The following is a 23,295-nucleotide window of genomic DNA, read 5'->3' as shown; positions in this document are numbered from 1 at the left end:
TGGGGGCATGTTAGTTTGGGAATTACTGTTTGCCTTTGTCTAGCACAGACATAGGGGCCAGACCAGAGGTGAATTTCTGATTTCCCATTCATTGGTTAAGGTTATGCTTAAATAGGGTTAGGAGTGGACTCTGCTTCACATGGATGGGAAGCCTGTTCCAGAGCATGGGGATCCTCTGTTACATATATCTGTCTCACTAACATGTCTTATTTATGTCACAAGCAAATTTAATTCCTTGGATCTAGTGGTTCTGATGCTGTTCATTTTGCAGATGTGCAAAATGTCCATCAGAGTTGGATATGAGGATGGCTTGTATACCAGGCATAGATTGCCTCTCAGTAACCTCTAGGAGGTAGACTATAGAGATTGGGCTTTAAGGTGATCTGTCTAGTACAATGTGCTTATACCCAGGATTTTCCTGGTAAAAAAACCTTTGTGGGTGTTGCAACTGTTACATATGGCTGGTCAGGAATATGACAAAGGGGGCATTATAGTCAATGATGGGTCTGATAAAGGCTGAATAAAGTGGCACTATGACTTTCTTGAACCTGGATGCCATGTCCTTACTTATAAGTGAGGCAGCACAGAATGATTGTTCTTACTACTTTGGCCACATCCTAGTCAAAGGCCAGATTACTGTCTAGATGTGTTCCCAGATCCCTGACTACTAGGTCAACTCTTAGGGTTGCCTTATTCATTGAGTAATTAGCCTGGATGACAGTTTTCCCAAAAGGCACTATAATGGTTTCATGGCATTGAGTTTTAGTCTGTGACTTTGGTCCCCATAATATGTCTGTGCTAGATCCTCTTGTTAAGATGTTTGTGTCATGAGTAAATATATGATAGCTCCCAATTTGCAGTCATCTTTGAACTTAGTCAGTCAAAGGACTTTGACATTAACCTTTACCTCCAAGAAGTAGATGTCAAGTAGGATAGGTCTCAGCATAGAGCTCTGATGTACCCCACTGGTGAATTGTCTTTTGGTGGAGGTATAACCAATTCTGACTTCCTGGTCCTGTCTGTGAGTCAGCTGGCACTCCAGTGAGTTATACAGGGTTATATGCCCAGCTGAGTCAGATTGTCATCTATACCCGAGTGGAGTACTGTATCAAATGCCTTAGCCAAGTCCAGGTAGACAGTATGCACCATTTTCCCCTCATCCACTGCCTTGGTGACCTTCTCAAGGAAGTTTACCAGGTTTAGTATGCATGACCTTCCCTTGACAAAGCCAAACTGGGTTAGGTCCAGTGTCTGAAGATTGCCTGTGTCTTTATGGATCATTTCCATGAAAATTTCATTCCATGGCTTATTTAGACTAATACACCTGCAGTTTATAGGGTTGGTTGATAGTTCACCCTTGTGAAGTGGGATAACAATTGTAGTCTTTTTTGAGTTTATAGTTGAAAAGTGACTTAACTGGACCTGATAGGTCATGTTTCACGCTATTTAGAAGGCATCCAGGGATACTGTTCGGTCCCACTGAGGCTGTGTTTTTGGCTTTTGGCCTTAGTGAGCACTACCAGGACTTTCACCATGTTAGTAGTTGGGGGGAGTTATGCTAGTAGGTATTTCATGGGAGGGAGGCAGGGTGGGGAGGCAGGGGATAGTGGGGTGACATTTGAGCTGAATTCATCAGCCAGCAAATTTGCTGTGCTGCTTTTCACACTGAAAGTGGCACCAATGACCACCAGTTCAGTAACTGATGTGTGTCGCCTTTGAAGATTTGGACATAGCATTAGAAGGCCTTGTGCTTGTCTTTAGCCCATAATTATATTAATTGGACCTAGAAAGAAGCAGGAAAAGAATTCAGGAAGACTGCTTAGTGGATACTGCCATTGGGGGCACAGTTTATGTCTATGTATTAGTAGTAAAATAAATACCTCAGTGGAGCGTTGTTTCAAACAATGGTTATGATTTAAATTAAAGAACAGTGTCCTCTGAAACCAGTCATGATGAAAAAGTTTCAAATTTCAATAGAAATTTGCAGGATGACATGATGTCAGAATATTTATGAACTGTGGTGATTAGACTCTCCAAAAACTAATGAAATAGATATTTTTATAGCAAGGTAAATGTTTTCAACCTTATTCTTTTTTTATCACAACATATTGACCTGACTAGACAACAAGACATTTTCTGAGTGCAAAGTAGTTGCAATATCAAGGATAATAGCTAAGGTGGAATATAATGTATACGCCTGGGTGCTAGCAAACAAAAGATGAAAATTTAAAAGATGATTTCAACTAAGGTGGAAAGAACAAATGCTGGACTAACATGTATTCTGAGAGATAGAGACAGAATAATTACCTGAGACGTTACATGGAAGTTAATGTTTAAAGGGATTTTAAATAGAATGCCTTTTTTTTCCAACTGGTACTATCAAATACTTTGATGGATTTTCATTATGAAGTTGTACAGAGCATTTCTGATCAATGACGGATAAATAAATGTGATTTGTTAAAAAAATAAAGTAATTCACACTTACTAGGCATTCTGAGGCCACAACACTGAAGTAAAGTTAAAACTTTTGGCATAAAGGCAAAGATATGTAAAATTTTATATCATATTAAACTCCATAGAATTTGTGATAAGTTCAGGCCTGTATTTTTCTACATTCTAACCACTATACAATATTATTTCATTTTATAGGCATTCAGCACCAGTTTAAGTCAATCTTCCAGAAAAGTAAATCATTTTGGATACATTTAGTTCTTGATGCACATAACAAAGATCTGAGAACCTAAGTCTTTTGTATACAGAAACAAAGGAAAACTCCACTCTCCCACCCCTTTTACCTATTTCAGTAATTTTTTCCTATTCCCATTACAGGCGGCAACAGAAAGTCAGCATCCAGCTATGTTTTCTGTAACATGGATCTCCCATTTTGTGTATGAATTTGTCTTTTTTGCATCATACTTTTGAGTCTTTTGTCCAGAAGTAGTACTAAAAGGATACCAGGACAAGTTTTTGAAGTGTAAATTGTCTGTCATAGAAAAGGCATGTCAGCAAGGAGAATGACTGAGACTCACTTTAGCAATACAAAATGAGACATAAATAGGGAAGGAATTGCCAAGAATTACAATCAGGAGGCATACAAACAACATGTGATATAACCACTTTATATGACAATTTAAATGTGCCATTAACATCATAGTGAATCAGTAAAAAATAAAAAAGTGACTGGCACTTGCTCCACCGACAATTATAGAAACTAATGATTCATAATGTATTATTTTGCAGCCAAGTGATTTAATGATATAAAACAAGCAACTTACTTTTTATTCTCACACCCACACACCCAGCTGTAATTTGGTTGGTGCTGGAGTTCAAATTTCACTTTTTGCAAATCCTTTGTATTACTTAGATATTCAAGATTTCCTAAATGATGAGATGGAAACCTATTGCATATAATCAACTTCATCATACTGTATTTCAAACTGTGCAGTCATGCAGAACACCAGGTCATGTGAGATACATTCTGAACAGTTATATAATCTAGAGGTGCCACTGCTGATATACCAGAGATCCTTCAGATATTCTATCAGAATGTTTTGGTTTCAGATAAACACCACCATGTCATCCACTCCTGCTTAAAATGCTTCTTGCTCTATCTCTTGGCTGTAAGCTTCCAAATACAAGTTCTATATCCATCACAGTCTCCTTAGGACATATTTGTTTGGAACAAATGTCTGTGATTTCAGCTCTCTGTGAACAATGAACAGCCTTGGCTGCTCACTCCTCATCCTTCTGGCTACTTTTCTGTGGACCCTTGTTGCATTCCCTCTCTCAATCTCCTTTTTTTTTTTTTACAAGAAGGGGCTTGTCTACATCATTTTTTCTGACCCTCTCTCAAAGAATCATACTTTTAGACTGAAGTATATACACATTAAAAGGAACGATGTCTATAATCCAACAGATCTATGCAAAGTATAAGCTTTCTTCCTTACAGAAGACTTTTGTTTGAGCCAACATTGTATTGTCACGTCATCAACCATTCTTAACCCTCAAGATCACTTAGGGTTTGCTGTTGAAAGTAATATTTTCTACCATAGACAACTGTACAGTTATTTAGTTCATTTCCATTCTTTCCATGCAAATCCTTGTCCTGCTTAAGTGGATATAAATAACTCAGCATACCAGCTATATGCAATTCCTTTTCTGGAATCTACTTAACAATTAAATCAGAGTTCATGCAGTCTCAACATCATTCTTTGTCGTTTTTGTGGTACCTTAGACATGTAGCTCTTAAAAATACATGGCACTTGTTTATGGTGCACCATCAGAACATTTCCCATACATATATATTCATAGAACTATTCAAATGAAATACTATGTGAAGCAGGTGTTTCCATCTGAGGATAACTTTTCTAGCCTTCTGCAAAGGATATTGGCCCATAAGTGACTGGCTTGTCTTCATATAGAACCATTGTACCAATACTATTCTAACTAGCATCAGATCAAATACTTCACAGGCATTTCATAACTTTTTTCTTCCTCTGTATTTAAGTGCCATTCTACATCATGTTCCAATATATTTAATGACAAACTCAAATATGAGGAGTTTCAAATAAGCCGTATCACTCCAGGAAATCTCAGGAGAGCTTAATTATCCTCAGATTAAGATATTTTCACAATGACCCTTACTTTCTCAGTGTCTTGTTTCAGATTTTCAAATAACAGCAGCACTGTAACTTTGATATGATATCTTCTCTTTCAGCTTTAGGTTATTTATTCTGTTCCCCAACTTGCTCTTAAAATCTCAAGCATATCATTCATTTACCCAAGTAATGAATTGATTACATCAACAACATTTCACACACTGTAAGGAAATCTGACAGGAAACTGTAAGCTATACATCCAGAAGATCAAATTATGGCTCAGGAGAATTATAGAGAAAAAAATTGAAGGTATAGCATATCAAGCATCTACATACAGAATCCGTAATGGTACTAAATATTTCTTTTTATTAATAGAAGCTTATACTACCTGCTCCACTGTCATCAAACAATTGTCTTACTCATTACTGAAGAGGGGAAACAGCCAGGGCTATTTGTTTAATAAGACGGCAACAGGCAAACAGTCCATTTATTTCTTGGCCATGGCAAGATTCTAATCATCTCATCCCCAGCAGATGTGTGAGTCAAATGTGTGGGAGAAATCTAGTGTATGTAAAGTGTGGACTGTCTTAAACTTCCTCCACATAGGTGGCTGCAAGCTCCATCATCATCATCAAATCCCTTTTCCCCGTTTTCTATATGGGGTCGGTGTGTCTTATTAACTGTCGCCATCTCTTTCTCAGTTCACTGTCACACTCCTGCCTTCTTCAACACTCATGCCAGACTGTTGCAGATCTTCTCTCACACAATCCCGTCTCTTCTTTGCTGGATGCCCTCATTTCCTCTTGCCTTCTTCCTGTCTATCCCAAAACTTCTTCACCAACTTGTTTTCTGCTTTCTTGCACATGTGCCCAAACCACTATAATCTGTTCTCTTTGATCTTGTCTCCAATTGGAGCTACTTTGGCTTCTGCTCTTATATACTCATTTCTTTGTCTGTCCCACAGGGTGCATCCTACCACTCATCTCAGACACTTCACTTCTATCACTTCTAATTTCACCAGCTGCTCTACCTTTAATGCTCGGATTCTGTACCATACAGTAGCACTGCTTGCACTACTGTTTTGACACCTTCTTTTTCAGATTCTTTGTCATTCTTCTGTCATACACTATACCTGACACTCTATGCCAGTTGGCTGCAGCCCCTCTGATTCTAGCTTTGAGTTCTTCACTCAGAGTTCTCTTTTCCTCAACCATCCTTCCTAGCTACTTGAATCTGTTAACCTGTTCCACTATCTTTCCTTCTATCTCAATTCTCAGCTTCTACTGACTTCCCCAGTTTGTTGCTATTACCACACTCTTATTTGTATTCAGATTCATTCAATGTATCTTCTGTTATGCATTCCATTCTCCTATCCTTTGCTGAAGTTCTTGCTCAGAGTCTCTCTGTAATGCCACATTGTCTGCATACAGCAACTTTGTTGATCTGTCTAATGTAGTCCATCACCAGTATGAAAAGCAGTGGGCTCAGAGCTGAACCCTGGTGTATACCCACTCCCACTGGGAACCCCTTTGTGAGACCAAAGATTGTTCTTACTTGAGTCATTGGGTCTTTGCACATAGCCTGCACTAATTCTACCAATGTTTCTGGGACTTCAAACCACTGGAGCACCGCCCAAATCAGCATTCTTGGGACGTTGTCATTGAAGAATTATATACTGCCTTCTGTTGGTTTCTTGCTGTTACTTGCATTTATATGCATACATACCAAAGTATATTTAACTATTTATTGTGACCATCTAGTCTTATTACTGTATTGTACTAAGTACAATAAATACACTGAGACAAACTGCTTCAGTTTACACCCATTTTACTATTACATTTTCCTTTTGGATGTACAAGCATGCAACACAGATGCTGTCAACTCTCTATGGCAAATTCCCAAAGCTTGTTTATACACATTCATATTTATACCATAAAGTCTGATATTTTTTCTCAGTCTGATGTATTACAATCTTCCTTTGTATAACACTTTTCTTTTTTTTTTTAATTTATGATTTGTCCTTGATTCATCCGCTGAAAAATGACCTGAGTCCAGTCGGAATTTCCCGGTAAACAAATGTAAGTTCAGTTGTCCAGGGAAACCCAGTCTTTTATTATCTGAAACATGGTGTTCCAGCACTATCTGAAACTTGATCTTCCAACTTTATCTTGTTTGATGTTACATCTCTTTACTTCATTGATGTCCTTCCAGCTGGCATCTACAGTTATTTTTACAGACTTTGTTTCTCAATAACTTGCTCCTTTACATGGATGCCAAAAAAAACTATCTAAGCTATATATACTTGCCAGCACACTTACATCTTATTTTTCAGCATTTTTATACTATTCCTAAATTAGCCCTTTGTATTTCATATCATTCTTGCAGCTTTTTATTCAAGCTAATAATCATGCTAGTGAAAAGACAGTGAACTTTTATTCTTTCAGTCATATGCTTTCTCCAAGTCTAAGAATGCCCAGCTGGACTCTTTCCTCATCTTCAAATTCTTCTCTACTATCTGTCTCATTGCACACATCCCTCATCTTACTTTCTACTTCTATATGTATCCGTTTATCAATCAGTCTCTCCAGAACTTTCATGCAATGGGACAGTAGTTTGATAGCTCTGTACAGCCCACAGTTGTGGATGTCCCCTTTGTTCTTGTACACTGGCATGAATATGCTTATTCTCCAGTCATATGGGTTACGCCTCTCTCTCCACACTGCTATGAGTACTCTCAGGAGCCATTTCTCCCCTATCTCACCCAACATCTTTATCATACCTGCTGTGAGCTCATCCAAGCCTGCTGTTCTCCCTGACTTCATTTTCCCTAGTTCCCTGACTTCATTTTCCCTAGTTCCCTGACTTCATTTTCTCTAGTTCTGTTCTTACTTCTTCTAGGGTAATCTCTTCTTCTTCTCTCATTATAAGCTGCGTCTGGGGCAGTACAGCTTCTCTGCCGTTTTCTTCATTTAGAAGCTGCTGGAAGTGCTCTTTCCATCTGACTGATATCCTATGGACTGGTGAGCAGGTTGTTGCTGGCATTGTTCATGAAGGGTGTCTGACGATTTTATTTATTTATTTATTTATTTATTGACATTTGTTAACCGGGTTAGTCCACCTGGGCCAGAAGCCCATTTTCAGTGGAGACTGAGGAGAAAAGCTCCAGTTACAGTTTACAATGCATAAAATTAACAATGAGATAGAGAAATTAAAATACATAAGGTCAGGAAATATAGATGTAAGATACATACACATAATAATAATAAACAAGCAGTAGTGTACAAAAATTTTTTTTAGTAAAAATATATACAGCAATTGAGCTTTCAACTGAGAAAGATAGGATTCACCAGATAAAGTACTAGTAAGGTAGGGATAGGCAAACAATATATACATATATACATGTGGTGGAGTAGTAGAGCTTAAGGATGTAGTTTCTTGGGAAAGTACAAGTGTAAGATGAGAAAGTTAAAGAATATATGTAAGGTGAGAAGGAGCAGGAGGAGGTAGATTAGGAAGTCTGAGGAGTTGGTCACAGCAAAAAAATATAAACAGACAAAAATACAGGAGTGTGGTGGAATTAGGTAGGGTCCTGACAGGGACAAGTCTTGGTGTTAAGTAGGTGAAGTCTGAGTTCTTTTTTAAAGTGTATAGGGTGGGTAATGGAACGTACATGTGTTGGGAGTTTATTCCAAGCTTGGGCTACAGAGCATTTGTACAACAGTTTATCGACGTGCTTCTTTGGTTGGTAAATATCTAGGAGTTGCTGGTTTGAGGTGCGGATGGTACAAGCTGGGGTATAAGATGATACCACAGAGGAGAGGGCTGGGCAGGAAGATGGTTAGTATAATATAGAGTGTGTGATTTGAAATTGTGATAGAAGGAGTTGCTGGGGAAGTTCAAGCCATTGGAGAGAGAGTTGAGTGCAAGGCAATGGTGCAAGTTATAAGGAGAGTCGATGACAAATATAGCTATTTTGTGGTATGTTTGCTGCAGTTTGGCTAAGGTTGTGGACTGAATATTAGTTAGCACACATTATATATATATATATATATATATATATATATATATATATATATATATATATGAGAAGTGAGGGAAGGGGGACAGCCTGTGCCAGGAAGAGTCTAGCATTAGAAGTTAGGAATTTTCTGTTGCGATAAAGCAAGCCAAGTTTTTGGTGAAGTTTTTTTTTTTTATACTTTGGAGGATCTGTAAGTTAAATTTAAGTTCATCATCAATGATGGTACCTAGGAGCTTTGTGTGGGGTTCAGGTTGTATGATGGTGCTGTTGGAGGATGTGATGACAAAGGTGGATTTATAATGAGAGAGAAAGCGAGGGAGAAAAGGTAAGAGTTTGTTTTTCTTGGGGGTTTAAGATGAGTTGATTATCAGACAGCCCCTTTACAATGGATAGAAAAGCATCTTGGGTAAGAGTATGAAGTTCAGAGATACTGCTGGAAATGGAGATGAGAGTCAAGTCGTCAGCATACTGAATTAGGGAAGATTGTTTGCAGGAAGTGTGAAGTTCATTGGTGAAAATGTTAAATAGGAGGGGACCCAAGATGGAACTTTGGGGTACACCAGATGTGACTGGAAGGGAGGGCGAGCAGAAAAAGAGCCATCTGACAGATCGTTGCCTACAAGAGAGGTAGCTAGAGAACTAGGCTAGGGAGGCAGGAGATAGGTTGAGTTCAGCAAGTTTAGGTAGAAGTACAGGGTGAGAGACGGTGTTGAAAGCTTTGGAGAGGTCAAGGAAAAGACAGAATATGAGTTGGTTGTTATCACGGGCCTCAGCTACAGTATGAGTAAATGATAAGAGAGCAGACAGTTTAGTAGCTGTGTATGAATATATTTTTAACTATTTTAGAGAGAGGGGAAAGCATGGTGATGGGTCTATAGTTAGATGGCTCAGTTGAATTTCCCCCTTTATGCAGGGGGATGGTAATGAAGGATTTACAAATGGCAGACATTGCTGCTTCTTGAATGGATCTATTGATTAGAAGGGATACGGGATAGGCTATGGATTCAGCAGCTAGTTTGAGGGAGATAGGTGGGAGACTGAGTAGGGACAGCAGGGTTTAAGCTTCGGCAAAAGTGATTTTATGTAGGAAATAGGAAAAGGCTGAAAGGTGAAAAGGTTTCTGTTAAGTGGGTTCGAAGAGGTGGGGGGGTATTTGTGTTGGAGTTAGCGGGTGTGAGTTTTTGGACAGTGTCGATGAAGTGCATATTGAGGAAGGTAGCAGTTTCTTGAGGAGTATTATTTGGGAAGGGTGAGGGATTGGAAGGGCAACCTGGCCAGAGAATTTTGTTAAAGGTAGTCCAGAATGTATGTGGGTTGGATTTGTTACTGATTTGGGGAGAGTTATAGTAGGATTTTTTTGTCATTATTGATTTGTTTTTTTGACAAGGTTCTGGAGTTCTTTGTAGTTTTGTAACAGGGGTGGTTCTTTGGTTTTAACCCAGGCTTTCCAAGCACTGTCTCATTTGTGCATAAGAGATCTAGTTTCCTTACACAGCCAGCGAGCATAATTAGATTTAATTCTAATTCTCTTGGAGGAAGCAAGGGAGCTGAGAGTGTCTAGGAAAATGTGATTAAATTTAAGCACTGCTTCATCGAGAGGGATTTGCCTGAGGATGGACTAGTCAATACTAGAAATTATGGAGTTAAATTGGGTGGTATTAAAGTTAGAGAGTTTATGACAGGCTCTGTAAGAATGTGATTTGGGTAGTTGGGCAGAGTGTCTTAAGATGGAGGAGGAAAGATGGTCGCTTAAGGAGGTAGTTGGACTGTGATAGAGGTTAGGGGAGTTAGTAAGGATCCAGTCAATAGTGGAGCTGGAAGAAAAGGTTTTGTGCAAGTGGGTGGGGGATGTTATCATTTGGTGGATTCCATGTAAGTTGATAGTAATTTGTGAAGAGTCGGTTGTAAGTTTAGACCAGTCAATGTTGATATCTCGGAGGATGAGGGTTTCATAGGGTATGTTGTGGGAAAACCAGGATAGGATATTTTCTAAGGTTGGAATATTACTGCCAGGGAATATATATATACATATATATATATATATATATATATATATATATATATATATATATATATACAGGCAATGGCAAATTTCCTATGTGGATTTAGGTGACAATTTAAGATGATTAGTTCAGCTGGGTGGAAGTAAGGAATAGGGATGGTGATAGATGAGAGATTAAGGCCACCAGAGTAGAGGATGTTGACGTCACCCCCTTTTGGGGAATCTACCAGAGCAGTAAATGTTATAGCCAGGTGAGAGTATTTCATTGTTTGTGATTTGGGTTTTAGCCAAGTTTCAGATAAGGTTAGAATGTGAGGGGAGGTATGGGCTATTCAGATGTGTAGTTCAGTGGTTTTGTTAATGAGGCTTTGAATATTTAGAGAATAGATAGCTAGGTATTTGTGTAATGAAGTGTGCTTTCAGAGGGAATGGGGAAGGTGTTACTGATTAGGAGAGGGGAGGTACAGGAAGACTTGTGGGGTATATGGCTGTGGGGAGGGGTGGGGGGTCAGGACTGGGGTAGATGCCCCAGACAGGAGTACGTTACTAGTAAAAAAAAGTAAGAGGAGTTAGCAATAAGTGTTTGCTGTATGATTTAGATTTGGATTTACATGACAGAGGGTAGTTCTGTAATAGAGTAAGTTTTTGAAACCAGTTATTGGAGAAGTTGAAGAGAGATGGAGAGATTATAAAGGAGTGTGAGGTAGTAGGATTTTTTGGGATTCATGAGGTAGGACAGCATATGTAAGGATGGGAAAGGTTAGTGTGATAGGAAGGTAGAACATAGAGAAGTATAAGAAGTGGAATGGTAAAGTATATAAATTGCATTTTAGTGTGTGTGGAGTGTAGTTGTGGAATGAGTGGAGGAGGATTTGTTGAAAATAGGAAGTGATGTAGTTGATTGTGATAATGTAAGGGGGGAGTGGTTACAGGCAGGAAGTGTCTTGTGAGTGGTTGAGCTAGCAGGAAGGGGGGTGATTGGAGAGGATAAAAGTAATTGAAGTGGGGGTGGCTGGGAATGGGAGCAGGGTAGGTGAGTGAAGTGAGTCTGAGTGGAGTAACTGCAAATGGAGCGGGGCTACATCCACAGAGAGATCTAAGAAACCCCAAAAAAAACAATCAGTGATGCAGGTAAGTTTGGCAGAAGTGGGAGCAAGAGAGGCAGGAGGGGGGTAGAGCAAGGCACAGGGATTTTCTGTGTAATTCCTTAGGAAAGGAGGCAACAGGGCAGAGTAAAGAAATTGGTAAAGGAAAATAGGATAGAGTAGTAGTAGTTCTTTATCTTTTTGTCTTTGCCTTGCAACTTGATATACCTTCGTTGTGCCACCTACTGAGTCACTTTCCAGAAGCTAGTAGTGTGCCTCTGATGCCCTGTTTTTTTGGTATTTCAACTCCTTTCTTAGCCTCTTTGTTAGTCAAAAAATATTCCTTCCTAGGCTGGTCCATATTTTCTATTTCCCACTTTTTCCTGCACTCCTTCTTTCTTTTGATGACTTCCTGGAATGCTATATTCCACCACCAACATTCCTTATGTACTTTATTTCCATAGCTGGCTTGGCCACATATCTATTCTGTAGACCTTACACATGGTATTTTGAGGCACTGTCAGTCTTCTTCAACTCCACCTATTTACTCCTGTTCTTGGGGTGCTAGAGCCTTGAGTAATTCCTTGAACTTTTGTGCTTTATCTCTAGTAAACTTTCTGGTCTTCATCCTGGTCTCTTTTGACCTTAGAGCCTTCTCTGACCACTGCTTATAGCTGACTTTAACAATCAGTGGTTTATGCTGTGGGATGACTGTTTCACTGGTGATGAATTTGCAATCATTGATTCTACCCCAATGGCCTTTCCTTACTAGGAGAAAGACTACCTGAGTTGCATGTTGGCCACTCCTGTATGTGATCTTGTGACTGTCTCTGTTTCTGTACCATGTATTGGCCACTATCAAGCCATTTGCCATGCAAAAGTCTAGAATGGTCTCTCCTTCTTTATTCCTGTTTTCCCACCCATGTGGACTCAGGCAGTCCTCATATCCTGTTCTGTCTGCCCTGATATGTGCATTCAAGTAATCTATTATTGATACCAATTTATGATGTCCTGCAGTCATGGTAAGTTCCATCATCACAGCTTGTGAGGAGATGCACATGTGCTACCACTTATGCCTCCTGGTTAAGTGAGGTACTGTTTGCAGAGTGGGCTTGCTAGGCTTTTTGATGCAGATAATCATCTACCTTCTGGTAACTGTCATTAATGTAGTGAGCAGAAGTGTCTCCCTCACCCCAAAATATGCTGAGCCAGTAACAGCTGCTCCTTTATACCTTCCCCTAGCCAGCTAATCCAGCACCTATGTTGCTAGCTGAACAATGGTCAGTCAAGACATAGTCAGGATTTGTCTCTCTATGCTGCAAGGCAAAGATCAAGGTATTTTAACTACTTATGATCTCATGTGAGAGTAGAAACATGCCAGTTCCATCAACGTAGATGGATAAACCCTGACTATGACCCAAAACTGACTAATGGCTTAGGTACTGAAGGGCTGGCTGAGGAGAGAGACAGAGAGGGACAGAGAAAGAGAGAGGTATGTCAAAGATAAAGCCTGCTGGCCTCTTTCCATGGGGAAAGTCAATAAGTATGTGAACTATGAGTGGAATCCTCACTGGACAATGAAAATCAACAGAGACACTTACCTTTTAAAGCTGCAGGTCTGACAGTGGCGACATTTCTCAAAGAAGTGGGGGATATGCCTATCATAGACACACACTACATTATGAGCTTTTTGGGGATACAAGTGAGCATATGGAGAGGTAATTGTCAACGCCTAATAAATATAGATTCTCTAGAGTGTATGATGGCACCACTGTCTCCCACTAGTAGGTACAAATGGGCCATATACTCCCACCTATGGTGGAACAAATAGGCCAGTTTGGTGAAATGGGAGGTATGCTTAGTCAACAGATGCCAGAGTGAAATGAGGAGGAGGATTACAAATTAACAATTATCATAGTGAAATTCAAAACCATTAATGCTTATGTGAATGAGCTACAAAACTGAGCAAAACACAGTTGATGAGCTGCATAATTCATTAATCTAAGATAGAAAAGGATTATAATGACCACACTGTTGAGAAAATCAGATGCTACTTTAGATAAAAGCACTGGATGTATACAGATCAAGCAACCCTGAATATAACCAAAGAAGTTACCAGAAAAAGTTGAAGTGTTCAGAATTACAACTGTTGTAAAAAACAAAGTAGGAATGAAGCAGTGAGAGTGAACATGAGCCACGATAATTAAGTGCTGCAGATGGCAGATGGAAAGTGCGACACAAGTGAAATTCAAACCTTGTGCACTATATGTGATTTAAGTCCTGACCTTAATCAGATTTCTAAACGATGTGGTGGCAGAAATTTTGTTGAACTATGTTCAAAGCAAAATAAGACTCTTCATAGAAATTATATACTGTGGAAGCTAAATGTGGGAAAGAAACTGAGATTTTACTGGAACACTGCAAGGTAAGAGACATGATGCAGTACACTCTGAGATATATGAATGTTCTAAAGACAATTTTTTTAAATGAAAAACTCATTGATGCTAAAGCTAGATGTAATATCTTCACTGCATCTACATTTAAGGATTTGAAGTTAAAAGGCACAATGAGTCAACCATCTTACAAATTACTGGGTGACCATTGAAAATGTTAGGACTCAAACTGTTGAGTCCCAAAATGTGGAGAGTGAATTACTGAAATCCAGACAAACATACACCAAGCCTAAGACTGTCATTTCCCGGAATATTCCATTTTCTCTGAAGTATGATGATCTTGGAGTTAGTATCTATAAATCAGGGGGTGAGGAGTTCAGGGGAGCTTACAGCCTGCAAAAAATAAAAAAAATAAGTTTAAAGGAGAAGAATGATGTTTGATTTTCTCTCTTTTCCTGTGCGTTCATTCTTTTTTTTATTCAGTCATTCAAAACATAGCAATCTGTGTCTTGACATTTCAATAGGTAGACACTTTACTGACATATTTGTGGCATAAAGCAATATATTTTGGTCAGGTGCTACTGTCATATGATGACAAGAATAAGAAATAGGTGATTACCATTTCAAGTTGAGTCTTTAGATCAAACTGAATCACTCAACATGTGAGAAACTTGGCATGGTAAGATGAATACACATATCGCACAAGCACAGAGACATTTCAACATCTGAGCCGGCATCCCGGCACCTCTGTGAATTGTTCCTTGAATATAGTTTAGGCAAACACCATGCTGTGCAGATAGCAGAAATATTACCAAGGTATGTAGAAAATGTGTTGTACAAAGTGACCGCCCAGTTCAAGAGGTAGAGTCGCTATTAGTTTGAATGGTGAAATGCCAGTCTTCAGTCTGCAAGGGTGAAGATCTAATTCACAGTTTTCCCCCATCAACTTTTCAACATGACTCTTTCCACTGGTGATGTGCCCAAGGAGTGGAGAATGGCAGATGTGGTGTTCCTGCATAAAGATGGTCCTTCTACTGACCCTGGGAATTACAAGCCTATTAGTTTCACTAATATTACTTGCAAGGCTTTGGAATGTATTATAGCTGAAGAAATAAACAATGATATAGGTGACCTTATATCCCTGAATACACATTAGTTCAGCTTTGTAAACGACAGATCATACCTGCTCAACCAGGCTGAGTTCTTTGAAAGGTTTACTGAGGCATGGATAAGGGGCATACAGTCCACACTGCTTATCTAGATCTTGGCAATGCCTTTGATACTATCCCCCATGCTGGGATTACTATCAAACTCTCTGATACTATCCCCCATGCTGGGATTATTATCAAACTCTCTGATACTATCCCCCATGCTGGGATTATTATCAAACTCTCTGATACTATCCCCCATGCTGGGATTACTATCAAACTCTCTGATACTATCCCCCATGCTGGGATTACTATCAAACTCTCTGATACTATCCCCCATGCTGGGATTACTATCAAACTCTCTGATACTATCCCCCATGCTGGGATTACTATCAAACTCTCCCATCTCAACATTAAACCATACATAGCTCGCTGGATTGATAATTGTTCACCTAGCAGAACCCATACTGTTAAGGTCGGGAACATTTACTCTAGACAGAAGGACGTCACTAGTGGTGTTCCACAAAGCTCAGTGCTGGGGCCCCAGTTTTGAATATATTTATGTGACATAAAAGTCAATATCAAGAGACTTTGGCTTTGGGAAACTGCAAAGTCACTCCTGGTTAAGCACCCTTGTCCCTTATGTATAGGCTAAACATGTAAATGTTCTACCTGGCTTTGGGTTATTCATAATTATATTACAAAGGACACAAACATCTTGGGAATGTGGGTTTAGGCTTCTCTAGATCCTCATAGATCAATAGCCTAATTAGTGACAAGAACCTATGAATGAAGTTTGTTGGTGACTTTAAACTGGGGGTGGTTATCAAATTCCATTCTGATATTCAAATTTTCCAGCAAGGGTTGGATCAGACAAATACTTGGTGTATTAATCATGGGTTTACCCTTAACACCAAGAAATGGACTATAGTTTCCTTTGGTAAATCTGCCATCAGTACTACTTACCATACAGATGACACTACACTTAAACTGGACATAGTCATAATGGACTTGGGTACAAATGCTACTAACAGATTCTTCTTTGACCACAGTGTCTCTGTGGTAGCTACAAAGTCCTTCTACCATGTACATCTCATCCTTTGTGGCATCTCCACAAGGTCCACGGAAGTTATAATCCCACTTCAGTTATCCCTTATTAGGCTCATCATTCAATATAATGTACCCTTTGGCATGTACCTCACCAAGTAGCTAAACCACCTTGACAGACCTCAGTGTTCCTCACCAAAAAGATCCCAGGTATCAGTACCTTTAGTTACTCTGATAGACTAAAAGCTCTGTCACCCTGCACAGTGTCACACAGATACCTCAGGGTGATCTCACCTTAGCTTTCCATGTTATAAATGACCGAGCAATCTTTGAACTCCTTTACTTAGAATGAGTGGTAAAGCAAGCATCTGTTGCAGAGATCTAAACCTACACTATGACATCAACAAATCCAGATAGTGTGACACATACCTAACCCAATGTATACCCTGTTTCTGGAATAGGTTGTCCTTACCTAACAATCAGAATACTTCCCTAGAAACCTTTAAGACCAATCTGGATGGGTGATCGCAAATTTTCACCTGGAATTTGAGTGAAAGCCTGCTTAATAGTGGGCATTGTTAGTTTCCCACTAATATTAGGTGATAAGGCTGAACTTCTAGATGGTCTCTTTTGGCTGCAAGCTTAATAAAAAACTAGGAAGGTATTCTATGCATTACCAACAAAAATGTGGTGCAGAACATTGATATTAGCCAGACTTGTTCTAGACCTTGCCAATGGGTTAGGTGTCCTGCCACTTGAGTACCATAGTAAACATTTCTAAATATAGTACCAGAAGTCTCTGCAGACAGAAGAGTACCAACAGCTGTATGGTAGAGAAAAGAGCAAAAACTGAAGAATGGAAATCTTAGGTGTGCTACTTTAAGGCCTAAATGAAAGGCTGTTGCTAAGGAAGTCTAGAGAAATCCTGGGTACTGTCCTCTTATAGGACTCAGGAAGTCAAACAGGTTAACTCCACCAAGAGGCCAGTCACTAGTGGAGTCCCTCAGGGTTCAGTTTGATCCTGCTACTTTTTGGCATCTATTTGTCTGCAGTGGAAGCAAAGATTGATGGTTTATGACTGACTAAGTTTGCAGATGATTGCAAGCTGGGGGTTATCACTGACTCCCCTGCAGACATTAGCAGTATTTAAGAAGGCCTATCTCTGACTGATAAATGGTGGCAAAGCCATGAACTTAAACTCAATGCTAAGAAATGCATACTTGTACCATTTGGAAAGTCGTCCATCCCAGATAATTACCATGTTGATAATACGCCCCTAAGAGTCGACCCAGTGGTCAGGGATGTGGGTACGCATGTAGACCTCCGACCACCATGTAGCCACAATGGCGAGGAAATCTTTTTATGCTGCACAACTTATAAGTAATGGCAGGGCATCTAGGTCCAAACAGGTCATTATCCCACTGTGCTCTGCCCTTATTAGGCCAATCATAGACTACAGTGTTCCTTTTAGTATGTACCTGACCAGGCATATGCAGCAAGTAGACCGACCGCAGAGGTTTCTTAAAAAAGAATACAAGGCATAACAAACCTGCCTTACACAAAGCTCCTTAAATCCCACTCCCTCTACTCAGTCTCCTGTAGATTTCTGAGGGGTCATCTATGCCTGGCTTACAAGGTGCCCACAAACCCCACACTTACAAAACTCCTACATATTCGTAAGTCAAATAGTACCAGAAATACAAGGTCTAAGGACATGAATTTTGTCTGTGACTTAAATAGAACATACTGGAGAGACAGATATGTGTCCCGGAGACTGCCCCTCCAATGCAATAGGCTTCTCATCCATGTGAAGCTGAGTTCGTCTATTCCCCAATTTAAGTGCAGCCTAGACCAGTGGATGGGGTATAGGAAATTTACACCAGGCCTGTCACCCATGTCCCTCATGGACAGAGGTAGCTTATAAACACCTGGCCCTAAATGTCCTATTTGGATACAGGACATCATTATTCTTTTAGGAAAACTTGGCTAGGCTTAGAAAGACCCCTCCCCCCCAGGTCATTAGCCTAGCAATAATCCATGAATCTATGAATAAAAATCAAATAAACATGCAGTATGTAAAAGACAGTTGTTCAGAATCCACTGGTGGTGTCCAAATCTTGTAAAATACTCCACCATAAAAACAAGTGTCACCCAACAATGAAAATAGTGTCTATAAAAACTTTATTTGTCCAATTCCAACCAACAGAAAAATAAAACTAAGTTAAAAGTTAAGTGCTTTCTTTCAAATCAATGTACTTATGTACTTCCTCAGAACTGAATGTCTGGGATTCAAACTGGTTTAAATAGTCTTCACTGAAAACCTAATTAAGTTTCTTACAGAAGCAGAACATATGTAAATTCTTATAACACAATAGTTAATAAGGCGTATACAGAGAACAAACCTTTAGTTTAAGAAAGTTAAAAACCAAAATACAAAAAGGTTATTTTTTGTACAGATTAAAAATACAAATAATATGAACATTGTAGATTTGGAAATTGTTTTTTAGAAAAAAAAACGGTTTTGTACATACCAAAATGTGGCTAGGTAGCCATAAGAAATTTGACTGATACCATTAAGATGAAATGATGAAAGAATAAAATCACATGCATAGTATAGAAAGTTTATCACAAAAAAATTAGCAGCTCTTAAGGTTAGTACTGGCTGTACTGAAATACAGTCATTGATACCAGGTAAATGGGTGGCATCTAGTCTCATCTACCAGTAAAGCTCCCTTTATTCAAGACGTGTCTCCCACTAAACCCAGTACTATGATCAAAACTAGATGATTTTTCCAAAGCTGTCTTGAGATTGCCACCGATCTTGTATACAAACAAGGATTGTGTACCTAACTTGTCCAGTATGTCTGTGTTACACTTAAAAATATTCCAGTTGTTATTAACAATGTTAACAATATAATGTGACATTCCCTGGATGTTTAATATAAAGCCCTTTGCCAGGGACATGTATCAACCAAATTATATCTTGTGGGTAACCTCTTTCCAAAAAACATTTCTTTCAGTTTACTAACTTTTAACAAAAACAAGGTGTCATTAGAAATCATACGAGAAAGTATAATAAATTGGACCCTCAACTCATACAAAGGATCATCCTTGAAGCACTTGAAAACAGGATAAGTTTAAACTTTGTTAGAGTGTCGTTAGTCCCCTACCACTACCACAACCACACCCTTGGTTACTACAGCTGATACATGTTCCTGGGTCCACTGGAGGCAGTAGAGAATGTGGTGCATGTGCACAGTGCCCCTATATATACATTGGTGGCAGTCTTACATTAGATAATATTACATGGGATATAATTTCTTTTCTGCAAGCATTCTTGCACCTCTATCTGAGTGGTTTACCTTGCCAAATGTGTCCAGCTTTTTATATCGGTAAGACCGAACACACTTTTACAAAAGATTTGATGAATATCTGTATGATATTAAATCTAAAAATATCAAAAATGTTCTGTATAAACATTCTTTGGAATGTGTCAACTTTCACAGATTTTATTTGACATTTTGGATTCTGTGGATATTAATCCAAGAGGTTGTGCTTGGAGACACGTCTTGAGTACAGGGACCTTTACTGGTAGATGAGACTAGATGCCGCCCATTTGCCTGGTATCATGACTGCATTTCATTGCAGCCAGTACTAAAGTTAACAGCTGCTAAATTGTAATTATTTTTTTTTTTGTGATAAACTTGTAATTTTTTTATTCATTCATCCCTTCATCTTAGTGTTATCAATTGAGTTTCTTATGGATACATAGCCACATTTTGGTTTGTACAAAACAGTTATTTTTTCTAAAAAACAACTTACAAACCACAATGCTCATATTATTTGAGTTCTTAATATGTACAAAAAATAACCTTTTTGTATTTTGTTTTTTGACTTTGTTAAACTTATGTTTTAAGGTTTGTTCTCTGTATACGCCTTATTAACTATTGTGCTATAGGAATTTACATATCTTCTGAATCTTTAAGAAATTTAATTAGATTTTTCAATGGAGGCTATTTAAACCAATGCAAATCCCAGTCAGTTCTGAGGAAGTCCATGAGTACACTGATTTGGATGAAAGCACTTAATTTTTACCTTAATGTTAACTTTCTGTTGGTTGGAATTGGACAAATAAAGATTTTATAGACACTATTTTCACTGTTGGGTGACATTTGTTTTTACGGTGGAGTATTTTACAAGATTTGGACACCGCCAGTGTATTCTGAACATCTGCCTTTTACATATTGCATGTTTATTTGATTTTTAGCTATGTTTCCTGCAGTTACACCTCCTTTTTTGGTTTCGGGTTCTCATGAATCTACAGATCTAAATGTGTAAAAAAAAAACACTACAGACTCACAGTATTTGAATAAGCAATTGAAATATGATATGTTAATAGACAGCAGAATTGATTCCATCCTAACTATAAAATGCTCTCAGCAATTTATATCTTAACTGAAGAAGTATGTAACAACGAGGATGGAGGAAAAATGACAGGGCCAATATATCTGGATTTGAGAAGAGCATTTGAAACTGAAGATCATGCCACACTTCTTCTAAAGTTAAATAAATGTTTCTCCTCTGAAGTCATACAAAGGTTTACAAACTACGTAACAGAACATTCAAGGCTGTAGGCAATGATATCTGGTCCAAAATTGGTACAGCTCTGAAAGTCCGAAGTCTCTATTATTCTCCTTGTTTTTAAATGTTCACCCTTGAGATCTGCCTCGTATAAGCTGTATCCCTTATGTAGATGGCATGCTCATAACTAGATTACATAAATCACAAAATGACCATGCTAATTTATGGAGGGAAGATTTTGCATCAATATAGAATAAGGTAGAAAAAATATGTTAATTTTAATAATAAGCAAGACTATAGTAATGATGTTTAAGACTCCACAGAGATTAATCTTGGCTAAGAACACATATCAAAGACCGGCCATCAATATTGGAATTATTATTAGTGTCAAAGGTACATTGTTGATTCTCCATACCACCATCATTATTATCACAGGTCAATGAGAAACATTAACTGAATCTTATTATAAATCTAACCTATACAGTACATTAATATTGTAGACAAAAATAACAATGTCATCAAGCAAATTTACTTACAATGATACAAGTAGTATCATATAGTTTTTGACTGCTAAAATAGAATATATACATTATGATTACTGAACACATGGTCTTGGTGTTAAATATGCAATAAGACATCTAGAAATTTTACTGGCTCAAATGAAAGGAAGTGTAATTTTGGGATGAAATATGAATTTTGTACTTAGAAAAGAAGATACAGGTACAGTTAAATCCCCTAGAATCCTGACTACAGGTAAAGTTTAAAAATAGACACAATCAGTTAAATTAATAGATACGAACAGAAGAAAACAACAAAACTATTTAAAATAACACATTATCCACATATCTGTTGTACTTAGACTACAAGACATAGAATGTTTGGATAATAATATACATAAGAAGTTCTATGAGGACTCGAAAGACCTATTAGCAAATTAGATTTGTGGAGCAGAAGTTATATAACCAATAAAGAAATTTTAAAAGAAAATAAAGCTCCTGAGATAAATGGATTAATTCCAGATGTCTATAAGCTATTTTCTACTAAAGTTATGCAAATAATAATGCATGTATGCTCTAATGTTCAAGGTAAAATGGTTTCATGTGTTCCTGGCGATAATGCATAATAACACCAATATTAAAAGCAGATAAAGCTGCTACGGTCATTGTGCAACTTACTGTCCAACCACACTGCTCATTGTGAATAATAAGATGGTTACATATGTTGATGGAATAAAAAATAATACCTCACATTTTTATTTAACATTTGTTTACTGGGAAAGTCTGACTTGGAAAGAGACAATTTTCAGCTGGGGCCCTGAGAGAAATGCTTCAGACGCATGTTTCTGTAACATGGGAGGAAAATGGAGCAGCCAGAGAAAACCCACATGAATGCAGGGAGGACATGCAGACTCCGTACAGAAGGCATCCCAGCCGAGAATCGAACCAGAGAGCCTCTTGCTGTAAGGCAACAATGTTAACCGCTGCACCACTGCACTGTCCATTTGATAAATGAAGATCAGGTAGGACTCACTATCAATAGATCAGCTCAGGACAATATGTAATAATAATAATAATAATAATAATAATAATAATAATAATAATAACAATAGATTATGTAATAAAGAAGAATGAAGAGATGGTAAATTTTAGTGGAGACATAAAAAAGCTTTTGATAACACAAACTGGGATGATTATTTATGTTATTTAAAAAAAAGTTCCCCAAACATTTATAAAATTACTGCAGCCTCTTTGTAATGATAATAAAGGATATGTTAAATTAGACCCTTATCTCTCAGAATCAGTAAACACTACAAGGGGAACTAGACAAGGATCCCTACTGTTGCCTATATTTTTTGCTCGATCTACAGAACCATTCACTAATATCATAAGAAGCAAGACATATGTAATGGGGTTTAAGCTAAAGAATCAATACACATAGAAGGCACTACTGATATAGAATCTCCCTTCAAGGAAGCATGGAATAACATTAAAAACATCAGTGATATTTCCAAACTAAAATTTAATACTAATAAAATATATAATTATGAATCCAAACATTTTCAAAAATATATTAATACTAATGAAAAATAAATTACTTTGGAATATCCATAACTTCAACAGTGGTTAAAATTATAGAAATAAACATAAATAAAATAACAGAACAGTAAATCAAATAACAGACAGAGGGAACAATTGTTTTCACTTAGATTATTACTGATTAAAATAATATTGTTATTAACAATCGTATATTATATTTAACCAACTTTAATTTTCTCTCAGATTACAAAAACAGAAAAGTAAAGATAACAGTCTTGTGGTACTGTAATAAGCCAAAAACAGCTTAAAAAACCATATTAAAATATGGAATAACATAATTTCTAGTTTTAAAATTATTATATACTGACTGAACAGTGAATAAAT

General features: G+C 37.9%; 1 protein-coding gene across 1 annotated transcript in view; it reads right to left on the bottom strand.

The window, feature by feature from the left end:
* Window positions 1-23,295, bottom strand: part of LOC122800026 (LON peptidase N-terminal domain and RING finger protein 1-like) — a 770,380-nt gene that overhangs the window by 130,821 nt on the left and 616,264 nt on the right. The window lies entirely within an intron of this gene.

Source organism: Protopterus annectens, chromosome 4.part0, assembly GCF_019279795.1.
Source record: "Protopterus annectens isolate FY-2018-M chromosome 4.part0, PAN1.0, whole genome shotgun sequence".
Lineage (NCBI taxonomy): Eukaryota > Metazoa > Chordata > Ceratodontiformes > Protopteridae > Protopterus > Protopterus annectens.
Note: the sequence above shows the minus strand (reverse complement) of the source record. Positions and strands in the feature narration are given on the sequence as shown.